The 14,415-nt window shown below is 37.4% G+C and overlaps 2 protein-coding genes across 3 annotated transcripts in view; one reads left to right on the forward strand and one right to left on the reverse strand.

Moving 5' to 3' along the window:
- Positions 1-7,774, reverse strand: part of LOC129221245 (uncharacterized) — a 246,005-nt gene extending 238,231 nt beyond the window's left edge. Inside the window, exon 1 of one of the 2 annotated variants that reach the window (XR_008580490.1) lies at positions 7,737-7,774. The gene's annotated coding sequence lies outside the window, so the exon portion shown is untranslated. The remainder of the gene's footprint in view (positions 1-7,736) is intronic. The other variant, XM_054855699.1, reaches the window with a different exon arrangement.
- The window catches only part of LOC129221244 (carbonic anhydrase 7-like), a 196,727-nt gene that overhangs the window by 133,213 nt on the left and 49,099 nt on the right, over positions 1-14,415 (forward strand). The window lies entirely within an intron of this gene.

The following is a 14,415-nucleotide window of genomic DNA, read 5'->3' on the forward strand; positions in this document are numbered from 1 at the left end:
GGAATTGAAATATATACGTAATATTTAAAATAAAACAGTATAATATATGTTCTCAATATTTTATTTTAGTACATCATTTGTTTTGCCCCCCCTCCTCCTTTTTTTTAAATAAATAATCTTGATTCTGAAAACATCTACTTTGACAGATAATGTAATCTCTAAGATTATAATAAAATATATTGGAAAAAGCTAAACAAAAATTTCCCTTTCATAAAATACACTGCCAGCTCGGTTATTCCATCAGAGGGCTGCAGTTTCGTGCTTTTTAACACTTATCAGCGCGGAATAATGTCTGATGAGTGCTAAAAAGCACGAAACTTCAGTCCTCGAATGAAATAACTGAGCTGGAGGTATATTTTATGTATTTCTGCCTTAGTCATGGCTTAGGGCAGTAACTTACTGCAAAATATCTAGCTTTGCCTTGATTCTTTGAGTTGAACAGCACCATTGCTGCGGTCATTCGTCTGGTGTGCTAACATTAGCTACCAGTTTGGCTCTCCTGGCTCCTTTAAAAGGTTTTCCGCCTCCAGCTCAGTTACTTTCTATTCCGGGCTGATGAGTACTAAAAAACACGAAACTGCAGTGCTCGGATGGAATAACTGAGCTGGCGGTGTATTTTATGTATTTCTGCCTCAGCCTTGGCTTAGGGCGGTAACTTACTGCAAAAATTTACCGTTTTTAAAGAATTGTTTTGAGAAGCAAATGTTGCTAATTTCAAAACTTTCTTTTCAAACTTGCTGTTAATTTCAAAAGATAGGATGAAAATAAGTTAAGTTCTTTTCAAACAACGTTTTTCAGAAACAACTTTTTCTTTGGTTTTTTGTATGTGGAGGAATGTAGAGGAATGCGAAATAGTTAAGATAAGTGAGCTTTTTCAAAAAACACATGGAAATTTGTTTTGAAAATTGCAGTACATAAAGAAAAAACATGGTATTTTTTATTACAGCTTGCATTGAAATGGTACTTTTTATTTTTGGTAGTAAATTTACGCCTTCAAAAAAAAAGTAGAACATTTTCAATTTTTTTATGGGGCAAAGTGAAAAAAAAATATTTTTCTAATAAAATACTTTCTATTCGGTTATAAAAAATATTTTTGATCAAATAAATCAGTAAACAAGAGATTGAATGAATAAATGAAAGGATACTGAAACATTAAACAAATAATTAAAAATAAAAATTAGTCAATATGCGAAGAAAAATAAATGAGAGAGTACAAGAATGAATTAATTAAAAAAATAAGTGAATGAATGAATAAATAAGAGAATTACCAACTGAAGAAATGTAAATGAATTAGCTAATCAATGAAAATGAAAGTGATTTAATAAATGATTGAGTGAATCAACGAAATAAACTGTTTCACTTTGCCCGCATATCCGTTGCAAAAAATTTTTAGAATACAAATAAGCTTAATATTAACTAAATTAATACTGCAACAAATATTAGGAGGTCACAATAATTACTTAAAATGTCAATAAAAAGAACTTTCTCATTTAATAGTGACAAAAATAAATTTTAACTTACAACAAAATATTACAATACAACTATCAATTTTTTTAAATTGTCTATATTATCAAATGTATTAATTTTTGGCGATATGTTTTTCCTGACTGGAATTGACTACACGTGATACGACTTAGTCAAAATATTATCAGATAGGTGGGACTAAAAGCAGAGTAAATATTTCCCCACTTCACTTTGCCCTACATTCCCCTACATTACACAAGTATACAGATAGTTGTTAATTTTCTTGAAAATTTTAACAAACCCTGTAACTCAAATATACAAGACTGAATTGACATCTTTACGCTGCTAAAACACGTAGAGAGGAACTAATACTTCCTCAAAAGTTCACAGCTATAACAGTCAAAATGAAAAAAAAAAAATTAATTTGAATTTTGTCATCTTGAATTCAAATTATGTTTTTCGCAATCACGAGAGTTTAAGTGTATGTAGGCGTGTGTGTTTATGTGTGTGGGGAGGGAGGTATGTGTGTTTGTGTGGGGGGGGGGGTGTGTGTTTGTGTGTAGAGGGTATGTGTATGTGGGCATGTGTGTTTGTGTGCAGGCATGAGTGTTGGTTGTTGTGTGTATGAGTGTTTGTGTGCGTGGGGGCGGGGTATGTGTATGTGTGTGTAGTCATATGTGTTTGTGTCTGTGTGCAGGCATGAGTGTTGGTAGTTGCGTGTATGAGTGTTTGTGTGCGTGGGGGCGGGGTATGTGTGTGTGTGTGTAGTCATATGTGTTTGTGTCTGTGTGCAGGCATGAATATGTGGATAGTTGTATGTATGTGTAGGTGTCTGTATGTATGCGCGTGTATATGTGTTTGTGTGTATATGATTGTGTTTGTGTGTATGTGTTTGTATATGTTTGTATATGTGTGTATGTGTTTGTGTGTGTAGGTATGTGCGTGTGTGTGTGTATGTAAGCGCGTGTGTGTAGGACATGGACGCAACCTGGAGACGGCTTTCGCTATAGGAGCAGCATCGTGAGGACCCGGTCGACGGTGATGGTGCGGAGGGTGGCGGTGGGAAAATAAAATCAAAGGACATCAAAACAGTCATGTGAGAACAATAAGCAATCGTGATTGCTCAAAAAAATATTTTTCTATTATGTTTTTCTTGCGGTACCCGCACGGCTTTGCCCGTATTAGAAAATTAAAAGGTCATTTGATTCGCCTGTATATTTACAAAATTATGGATGATGAATTTCTCGCCAATTTATTATGTTCCTTTGCTCGCCCACGTCATGGTAATTTGCTCGTACACGTTATGACAATTTACTCGACCACGTTATAATTTGTTCGTCCACGTTATGATAATTTGCTCGATAAAATATTCTCAAAATTGGAATAGAAAAAGAACAAAATCGTATTTTCGAAAAATCGCTTCGAGGTGCTAACCCATATGCTACGAGCTAATTTTGTGCCAAGTTTCATGAAAATCGGCAAAACGGTTTAGGCGCTATGCGCGTAACAGACATCTAGATATCCAGAGACACAGACATCCAGATACAGACTTTTAGCTTTATTATTCGTAAAGATTAAGATAACGTTCAGAATTATTTTGCGCTACCTTTCGGTATCGTGTTGTATTGAACATTTTATTGATTTAATATTCATTTGTTACTGAAGCCAGTTAGAAATTTTTGAACTGCTGCGTAAAATTCATTCCCTAGACACTTGAGATTGTACTATAAATTTTATGAATAGTTGAATGCACAGTCGTAAAACTTAACGACATAAAACAACCGGTACCCTTGGTGAATCAGATAATTTTTCATTTCCTTGTTGCGTTGAATATTTAATACAAATGAGGCAGTGAGAAGCAAAGATATACAAGTGCTTTATTTAAAGTTTTGAGTAAATCGCGTTTAAATTTCAGATGCTAGGTAGACTTTCATTAAAGCAAAATTCTAAATCATGCTGTACAGCAGCACCTGCCAGTGCTACTAGTGCTATGTCTTGCCCCAAAGCAGAGGAGAGGTTCAACCATTTTTCCTGGTTATCTCCAAATTTTTAATTTTGTCACTTACATACCTTTGCTTCTCACTGCCTCAATCAAATTCGCATTTCTGCTGTAAAAATATTAAAAATTTTTGAATAAAATGTAAACTTATTATCTTCTCTTAGTTGAATATTTAGTCCCTCATATCTCTGATCACTTTTGAGTTTTGCGCCAACTATCGAGCAGAGGCGGATACAGATACAGACTCATTTTAGGGGGGGGGGATCATGCTGATGAACGACACCCCCCCCCACCCTTTAAGAGAAGCTATGGTTTAGGGCGCAGAAAGTTTCTGAAACTGCTTGGGTGTCAATTAATAGCACCAAATTGGCCAGGAATATGGCCAACTCATACGACATAAAAGTCCCTAATAAATTCCATTCGCAATGAAAAGTAGCATTTCAAACATTTACTTTTCGAAATAATTAAGAAATTGAAAATATTATGAAATCATCTACATTTCGCAAAAAAGTGTTGGAACGCACTGCGTGAGGATAATATTGTTGATGGTATGGGAGGGATCATGACCCCAGTGACTCTCCCCTTGTTCTCTGCCACTGCTATCGAAGACCCTAATAGAAAATACCAGCACAACGCAATTCAAACATAATCGTAACCAAGTAACGGAAAAAATGGCCGAACTTAAAACCTGAAGTAAAAATTATAATTCCTCCAACCATCAAAAGTGGCCTCTTGTAAGTGGATGCTGAGCAAAACTTTAAAACACGAAAGCATGCATCAGGAAAAAAATCCGAAAATTCTTGCTATTCAAGGAACACAAAGTGTGCTAATTTCTTGAATACAAGGTTCTTTTGAACATGGAATGCATGGGCGCTAAAGCTTGTGAAATGGACACTCCATCAACGCTGGAAAGCACAGCAAGAGTTGGTATCAGTTCTGAGCACAAAGCTGTTATTTATTATAACACACGTCACTCGCATTCCTATCAGAAGTTATCGTCAAAAAGCATCCTTTGATAATGCATACTTGTTCCTTCAGTTTCACTTGCAGAACTTTGCTAGGTATTTATTTTTTCTTTAGCATATTATTGATTTAATTAGAGATTTTGCGTCACATAGGCATTGTTTATTTAATGCGAGAGGCCGAGTGATTTTTGTTGTTTCTAATGCCTCAGCTATGCAGATATACTTAAAATATGATGGAATAACTGAACTGGCGGTGTATTTTAAGTATTTCTGCCTTAGCCCCGACTTAGGGCGGTAACTTAACATAATACCATGCTTTGACATCAATCTTTGAGTTAAACCGCACCATTGCTGCGGTCGCTCATCTGGTTTGCTATTTCTACCAGTTTGTTTGGCTCTCTTGGCTCCCTTAAGAGGTTTTTCGCCTCCAGCTCAGGGAATTCCTATTCCGCACTGAAGAGTGCTAAAAAGCACGGAGCTGCAGTCCTCGGATGGAATAACTGAGCTGGCGGTGTATTTTTAGTATTTCTGCCTCAGCCCTGGCTTAGGGCGGTAACTTACTACATAATACCATGCTTTGACATCAATCTTTGAGTTGAACCGCACCATTGCTGCTGTCACTCATCTGGTGTGCTATTTCTACCAGTTTGTTTGGCTCTCTTGGCTCCCTTAAGAGGTTTTTCGCCTCCAGCTCAGGGAATTCCTATTCCGCACTGAAGAGTGCTAAAAAGCACGGAGCTGCAGTCCTCGGATGGAATAACTGAGCTGGCGGTGTATTTTTAGTATTTCTGCCTCAGCCCTGGCTTAGGGCGGTAACTTACTACATAATACCATGCTTTGACATCAATCTTTCAGTTGAACCGCACCATTGCTGCTGTCACTCATCTGGTGTGCTATTTCTACCAGTTTGTTTGGCTCTCTTGGCTCCCTTAAGAGGTTTTTCGCCTCCAGCTCAGGGAATTCCTATTCCGCACTGAAGAGTGCTAAAAAGCACGGAGCTGCAGTCCTCGGATGGAATAACTGAGCTGGCGGTGTATTTTTAGTATTTCTGCCTCAGCCCTGGCTTAGGGCGGTAACTTACTACATAATACCATGCTTTGACATCAATCTTTGAGTTGAACCGCACCATTGCTGCTGTCACTCATCTGGTGTGCTATTTCTACCAGTTTGTTTGGCTCTCTTGGCTCCCTTAAGAGGTTTTTCGCCTCCAGCTCAGGGAATTCCTATTCCGCACTGAAGAGTGCTAAAAAGCACGGAGCTGCAGTCCTCGGATGGAATAACTGAGCTGGCGGTGTATTTTTAGTATTTCTGCCTCAGCCCTGGCTTAGGGCGGTAACTTACTACATAATACCATGCTTTGACATCAATCTTTGAGTTGAACCGCACCATTGCTGCGGTCACTCATCTGGTGTGCTATTTCTACCAGTTTGTTTGGCTCTCTTGGCTCCCTTAAGAGGTTTTTCGCCTCCAGCTCAGGGAATTCCTATTCCGCACTGAAGAGTGCTAAAAAGCACGGAGCTGCAGTCCTCGGATGGAATAACTGAGCTGGCGATGTATTTTAAGTATTTCTGCCTCAGCCCTGGCTTAGGGCGGTAACTTACTACATAATGTGCAGATATGTATTGGCAAATTTAAAGTGAGGGAACACTATCCAACGTTCATCTGCGGCATCTCTGCTATCAGCTGACGAGCAGCCCAGTAAAAAGATGAAGAGGAATAAAAGTGAGTTTAGAACTTAGAGTCTGCTTAGTTATCAAAAACTTTAAAACATTGGGATCATTCTTAAGATTGTCACCAGCTATATCATCCTGGTGACGCAGAGAGCAACAAGTTGAATTCTTCACTCCCAAAGCCACCGAGAGCCAAGGCGGTCCCCTCGTCTTTTTTTTTGTCCAAGCTTCCCCCCCCCCCAGAAAACTCATAAAAATTATACTATTCCAAAACCGAGCTGGGCCTTCTTAAAGACGGCCTAATGGTTTCCGACTAGGCTAACATGGCCTCTTGTAGTCATCTCCAAGTAAGTAGTGAAAGCAAGCCATTTTATATTTCGCTGATCATGAAATTCAGGAAAACAGAATACAAGAACCACATTTGGCGCAATATCATTCTTTATTAATGGTATATTCTGTTCAGCACCACAGAATATGGTGACATGTGATAGTCATTTTGTTTATTCTTTCTGGAATTCAATTTTGGCGATAGACATTTTGCTCTTTGCGCCGATTCAATATGTGTTGTATTCTAATCAGCAGAGTCTCTAGCAGGGCCAGAATGACCCAAACTATAATTTTTGGGAGGGCGAAATACTCAATTTGTCGATTAATAAAATACAGGTATGCACACATAGGTTTGTTGGGTTTTTTCCATTCTAATGAGGCTGCGTTAGAGGCAGTACCTTTTGCCGATCTGGTGTGATCCCTCGACATAGCATCCATTATTACATGCAGCACCACTATTGGTGGGTGGCTTTACCACAAGAATTTTGACGCCCAGTTTTCCCACCAGATGGAAGCTCCCGGGCTCTACTCGATGCAAAACTTCGTTAGGAATTCAGTTTTACCAAGAGCATTCTAAGCCAAACATGTAATTTTTCGAGGGACCTTTTACATACCGTATAATCATACGGAATGGACGCTGCTGATTTTTTGCGTCTTGAAAACTTACCAACTGGAGCCAGGAACTGGATGCGCAGGTTGTACTGCGCATTTAGGCGTAAGAGGCAAGCGTCTAACCACTACACCACTCTGCTGCACATAAGTACATCCATTGAAAAAGGGACATTCGGGCTTTTCAAAATTGTAATACAGTAAAACCTGTAAAGTTGACCACCCTTGTAACTTGACCACCTGTCTAAGTTGACCGCTTTTTCCAGGCACGGAATTAGCCCTTATCATATAAAACAACCTCAGTAAGTTGGCCACCTGTTGAAGTTGACCACTAATCACCGTAGGTGGTCAACTTACACAGGTTTCACTGTATTGCAATTATGTCTCCAAAATTGCCGAATCGTCACACAGAATTTTTCGAATAACGAAGTTTTTGGGAGGTCACAGTGACCTCCTATGACCTCCTATCGGACCTTCCCTGAGTAGAATCCTTTTCTAGAACAATCGTAAATTCCATACCAGTTGCCTAAAATTCCTTTCGCCGCTCAAACGCACGAACAGCGAACCACTTACCAAACTGATTCACGATTGTTCAGAAACTACAGCTCGATTAAACTGGATGAATAGCAAACTCACGAATTATTTGCCCCATTTCTACATATAATTTGCATGCAATGAAGTTCTATAACGACAATAACTTACGAGCTAGAGGCCCTTGACTCGGATGCACGCCACACCTCAGGATTTAAAAGGAAAGAACGGATCGTTTCACTTTTCCTACTTCAAGTGCATGTAACAATGGTGTGTAAATCACATTTATGAGGCTGGAATTCAATACATATTGTCACAGTTGACATCTTTTTCTCTTCCTATTTCGGAGAAAAGAAGCACGTAAAAATATGGAAAGTTATGTCCGCGGAAATAAGAATAAAAACGAGGCAAAAACTTTAAATGCAAACATTCAAGTCGCATTTAAAATTTAATTGCAACTTGATTTGCTTGTTTGTTTATTTATTCAAACGTGTTGCACACGACAGAAAAAAAAAAGTTCACTTAAAGTGGCCACAGAATACAAACAGAAAAGCAAGCTATTGAAAACAATTTAATTGTTTAAAAGTTGAAACATATTATAATCCCGCGGGATCCCGGGATCGACTTTATTCTTCAAAAAGTTAGATTTTAATTAAAAACGTGCTTGACGAAAACGCGCGGTGCAACTCCACTGCATTTGGTTTTACAGAGATTAAATAATTGTGGACATTCATCAAAACATAATAACCCCAATAAACTTCATCACCTTTTAAAATTGATTTTTCTTTTCCAATGGAGGTCGTTTTTTTTTTTTTTTTTTTTTTTTTGTTAAAGAACTTCAAATTTCGGACAAAAGCCATGTCTATTCGATTTACATATTTTGCTATATCAATATAACTGAATTGATTATTTCAGAAACGGCGTAAATCCAACGGAAAACAATCGGACTTGCGCCCTTTTCTGAAATAATCTATTCAACTTACACTTATTACTTAATTAACATTGGTCATTGTATCCGTGCATTTAATGCTAATTGGTTTCATCTAGCAATAGCCTCAGTAGTAAAAGTTTTTGGATAACTTCGCTAATTTTACTTGTCATTTTAAAGAGACATTCTAAAACATGAACATTTTAACGCATGTAACTGTCATGCGAGTCGTCCTATATTTCATCCAAGTTTCAGTCATTTCTTTTAGAGTCTTGCCGTTGCCGAATATTGCAGATTGCTCAGATAATTTATCCAACATAATTTTCAAGGTACTACTTACATTTATAATGTTAGTTTAACAATGATAACGACATCGGCAATCACCTTCTACTGGTTAGAAAGTTTAATAATGTCAGGCTTTTTTCTCCGGAGAAAAATATTGCGCATTTTTAGTAAGTCAGAGGTTTTGAATGCATTCCTTAAGCTTACATGAGCGTTCCAATAAGGCTACTAAAGTGGATTTTGCAATCGGTAATACACTTTCTCTTAAAGCGAAATTTTCTGATTCAAATTTTAGCGATGGTTTTCGAAAACGTTTGTAATTTTTACGCATATTCCCAATATTTGAACGAATGAAAATCGAAACCTTGAATGAGAAAACCAACGCATTCTCAGAAAAATAAACTCTTATTTTTATCGTTTTCTTAAATGCTAAATCCACCGTTCACCATATGCGACACAATGTTTTCCTTGCTCTTCTTGCAAATATACAAGGAAGGTGATTCAAACTTCACATGATGTTTGTGAAAATATTCGTTTTATGAGGGGCAAATGTTGGAAAACGCTTGCATAGAAAATCTTAGCGGGATTTTGCTCTCGATCCCGCGGGATTTGGGATCGGGATTTCGGGATTGGAAACCCTAGTCAAAGATTCTAAAACAAGTGATGCTGGCCCATTTTTCGAAATTTGTGATGCAGAGAAGCATTTGAAAACTATATTTATTTACGCCAATGTTATCAAGTCGAGGTACTTCCTTCCGACGATACTAAAACTCAAATTGAAGCCAATGCAGGCGAAAATTAAGATGGGGCCTGGGGGGGGGGGGGGGGCGATGATAACGACGAACGTGAAATTTTGAAGCTCAACTACTTTTTACGAACTCGGTGGTTTTAGATGTGCAGAAAAATTTGAAGCTCAACTACTTTCTACGAACTTGGTGGCTTTATACGTGCTGAAAAATTATTTTCTAAACCAGGATTGTAAATGACGATGTTTCTTTTGCTATGAATGTTCCTCAAAATACCAATAACACAACAATGAGATACTAAGATAGTTCAAAGCAAATTAATCAACTTTTTGGCACTGTCCTGAAATAAAAAGCAATCAAACCAAATAAATGTGTACATGATATTTATGATTTTTTTTTTCGGAAACCCGTCTTTTACGAGCACTCCGTTATAACGAGCAAATATCGCGGTCCCTTCATGCTCGTTTTAAGCGAGTTCGACTGCAATAGGGATGTATTTTCCCCGTAAGATACTGATGCAGTATACTTAAATAGATTAAATGAATTTTTCAATGCATCAACATATGATTGAATTGAAACAGCTCTTGTTTGACTCATAAAGTGTGTGGATTATACTTGCACAGTTAAAGAAAGACAATCAAAGGAAACTTCAAGGATGGATCCAGAAATGCTTCAAGAAGGGGGAGATTAAATTTTAACTTTTTTTTCACTACCTATCAGATTGGAAAAGGTTAGGAGGAGGGGGGGGGGGTGCAAAACCATTTTTTTTTAAACATCTAAAATATAGAGATTTTGCCAAGGGGTTTCTCAAATTTCTTCTTTTTCTTGTCGTTGAAAGAGGTATTCTAAAATTGCGTTTTAGAACTACAATTTCGTAATAATTCTGAGGGAATGTTTAGAAACTCCCTCCCCCTAATATCATCGAAAGTCGTCTAAAACTGCCCTTTTTGAGATTTCAATTCCCAGAAATTACCAGAGGAAAGTTAACAAACACATTTTCCGCAAACGCTGCCTGAGATGTCTGTTCACATGTTTAAGACTAAAATTTTGCAAAAATGTCCCCCCCCCCCCCCGCGCGGGTGAAGAAATCCAAACGCTTCCTCCTAACATTGCCAAAGATCGTCTACAATTGCCCTTTTGAAACTTCAACTCCGAAAAGTTTCCGGGAGGGAGACTTGAACCCCCTTTCCTCTCCTCAACGTCATCACTTGCGTTTTAGAGCTTGAAATTCGGAAAAATTGCCTTTTGCAGGAATCCTTAACGGAGAGGCGATCGTCCCATCGCCCCTCCCTTGCATCCGTCCTTGTGGAAACATGAAGATTTCAAAGTTTTGATGGATAACATTTAGTTCAACACATACTGTGATTCAATTATTTCTGACGCAAAAAGCAATCTAGCCTAAAATGAAATGAATTGAAGGATTAACTTCCTGGTCTGTACATAGTTTTGCCGTTTCCTGTGCAAAAGGGACAGCAATGGCGCGAATAATAAAGAAAGAATAGCTCCATTATTCCATCGGTACTTCAGATTAAATTCGACCTTTTTAGAAACTTTTTGAAGGCTATTGAAAACACTTGTCTCGACTTCACTACTTGAAATGATAATTTCCGCGTATTAGTGATGAAAAGTTTAAGTAAGGAATATATATTTGATGAGACTCTATCTGCCCAGTGAACGGATACTTGCTGATTATTTCTGAACATTTAAGAGGGATGCACTGTACTCCAAATAGATGAATAAACTACTAAGTTTATATATACAGTCGTCTCGATTACTCGAAATCCCAAAGAACCGGCTAAAAACCTTCGAGTTATTGATATTAGGGTCAGTCAAGAAATAACGTGTGGACTTCTTAACCGCAGACTTCTTAAGAGTTTCGGACCCAAATCTCGAAAACTTCGGAATATTCGAAATGAAAGGCTTCGAGTTATTGAGAGTTGACTTTGGATATTTTTTAGTAGTGAATGTGAATATACACATTTTTTTGAAACTTTAACTGCGTATGTCAAAAAATCGGTGAATATTGGGGAAAAAAACCTTTTACATACAGATATATTTGCATTCAGCGCATCATTTTACGCGCAGATTTGGTATTTTTCACCATGCGAAGAAAAAGAATGTTCCTTTTTGCAAACTAGTGTAGTCAAGATTATTTAAAACATAAATTTATAAAACGTTTCACACCACACTTCTACGTAAGTATAAAACCGTGTATTCGGTGATTTTTTGCAAACAATATTAACATGAGTTTGTAATACATTCCTCAAACGCCATCATTTTGCAACATTTTAAAAGTTAGGGATCTGAACTTATGCTGATTCAAAGCCATTTCGACAGACAGACTAGTATGCTGTGGCCATCACGAAACTTTCTTCTATATTTTTCTTTTTTTATCTGATCCCTCCCCATGCTTGATGAGGAAGCAATATTCCAAAAAAAAAATTACACATGCAAAAACTTGACGACTATCCCAATGTCTGAATTATTGCAAAAGCAAAGCAAAGAGCGAAAATTGAAAGTTATTTTAAAAGCCTTGTTTGAATTAATTACAAATATTTCACTTGTTAACAAACATAAGATGGCAACAGTTAAAAATTTTAAATCATTGAGAAAATATTTCCGATCATTTCCATACAATTAAAATCACGGGAAATACGCAGACGACAATCTATTACGATTTATCTTTCTTATTGTTGCATTAATAAAAATATTTTTATTCAAAAAAAAAAAAAAACAACACCTCTTGGAGCGATTGGCGTCAAAATTGAACCAAAGCCTGTTTACATATGGATTCACATATATTCCAAATTTCAACCAGAACGTAGCATTACTTCTTGAGATAAGGCACTCACAATGGAAAAAAAGAACGGGCGATTGCGCTACCCCCTTTTTAGCTGTTGACACCAAAATAAAATCAGCTCTTATACCCACTAAGGACTACTTGCCGATAAATTTTTCTTTCATTCTGTTCATTATTTCTTGAGATACAGCAGTCACAATTGACGACAAAAAACGTTCTATAACTCAACCCCCGTTTGAGTTATTGACACCAAAATTGAATCAGCACCTGTTCCTGTTAATGGCAACATATGGACCAAATTTTGTCTGATTCCGCCAGTTACTTCCTGAGGAATAGCATGCACGCGTAACTCAAAAAACGTCCCATTGCTCCACCCCCCTTGGAGGAATTCGCGCCAAAAACCAATGGGCACAAGTTCACATAGGGGCACATATGTGTACCAAATTTCGTTCGATTTCATGCGGTAGTTTTTGCTGTAGAGCGGTCACAAAAAACTGGTCACACACAGACGTGACACACACACACATACATACACACACAGACAGACATTTTCCAAAAATAGTCGAAATGGACTCAGCACACCTCAAAACGTTCGTATCCGTCAAAATTCGAAATTCGAAAATTTGCACGAATCCAATACTTTCTTCTATGTATTAGATATAGAAAAAAGTAAAAATCACGAGAAATAAGCAGACGATAATCTATTACGATTTATAAAGCTATTTTTATTCGCTAAAAAATAATGATAATAAAAATAAATCAGCACCTTTTGGCGCCAAAATTGAACCAAAGCCTGTTTACATATGGATTCACATATATTCCAAATTTCAACCAGAACGTAGCATTACTTTTTGAGATAGGGCACTCACAATGGAAAAAAAGAACGGGTTATTGCGCTTCCCCCTTTTTAGCTGTTGACACCAAAATAAAATCAGCTCTTATACCCACTAAGGGCTACTTGCCGATAAATTTTTCTTTCATTCCGTTCATTATTTCTTGAGATACAGCAGTCACAATTCACGACAAAAAAGTTCTATAGCTCAACCCCCGTTTGAGTTATTGACACTAAAATTGAATCAGCACCTGTTCCTGTTAATGGCAACATATGGACCAAATTTTGTCATATTCCGCCAGTTACTTCCTGAGGAATAGCAAGCACTCGTAACTCAAAAAACGTCCCATTGCTCCACCCCCCTTGGAGGAATTCGCGCCAAAAACCAATGGGCACAAGTTCACATAGCGGCACATATGTGTAGCAAATTTCGTTCGATTTCACGCGGTAGTTTTTGCTGTAGAGCGGCCACAAAAAACTGGTCACACACAGACGTGACACACACACACACACAGACAGACAGACATTTTCCAAAAATAGTCGAAATGGACTCAGCACACCTCAAAACGTTCGAATCCGTCAAAATTCGAAAAATTGCACGAATCCAATACTTTCTTCTATATATTAGATATGGAAGAAAGTAAAAATACTTTATCGTTAATGTCACTATGACTTTATATATTAAACTTAAAATTTGATAGAAAACAAGTTCAGAACATTTCGTCTAAGACAAACACAATTTATATACAGAGATGTGAACACAAATACTGAAAATTATGATAAAATTGCTACATATTTTGAGAAAAGCTACCTACTTGTTCAAACTTCTTTCTTTCAAATGTTTTTGAAGATTTTCCTATCCCGTTTTCTTTTTGATCCAAATGGGCCAATGAGATAACTAAGCGCCATTTTAATCCCCCAACAATTTAACACCATAAAACAAAGTATCAGGTAAAGCTTTAAAACTGGCTTTTACCCCTCCACGCTGCAAACTTAGGAATAGCCCCAACAAAACGAAAAGCCACAATATCTGATAACTTTGTTTACTTCACAGTTCTATTCTATTCAAGAGTCACAACTGACTACAACTGTATTTATGTCGAGGACTGCATACTAGTGCCTTGCCTCCATTATTTTATATACCGATAGATGGCAGCACCATCACCGGATCGAACAGTTAATGAGAATTTAGAACTAGTCCAAGAGCTAATAGCTACCTGGTACTAGCACCCCCAGAGGTATCGTTTCACTTGGAGGACATT

This window comes from Uloborus diversus, chromosome 4, assembly GCF_026930045.1.
Source record: "Uloborus diversus isolate 005 chromosome 4, Udiv.v.3.1, whole genome shotgun sequence".
Lineage (NCBI taxonomy): Eukaryota > Metazoa > Arthropoda > Arachnida > Araneae > Uloboridae > Uloborus > Uloborus diversus.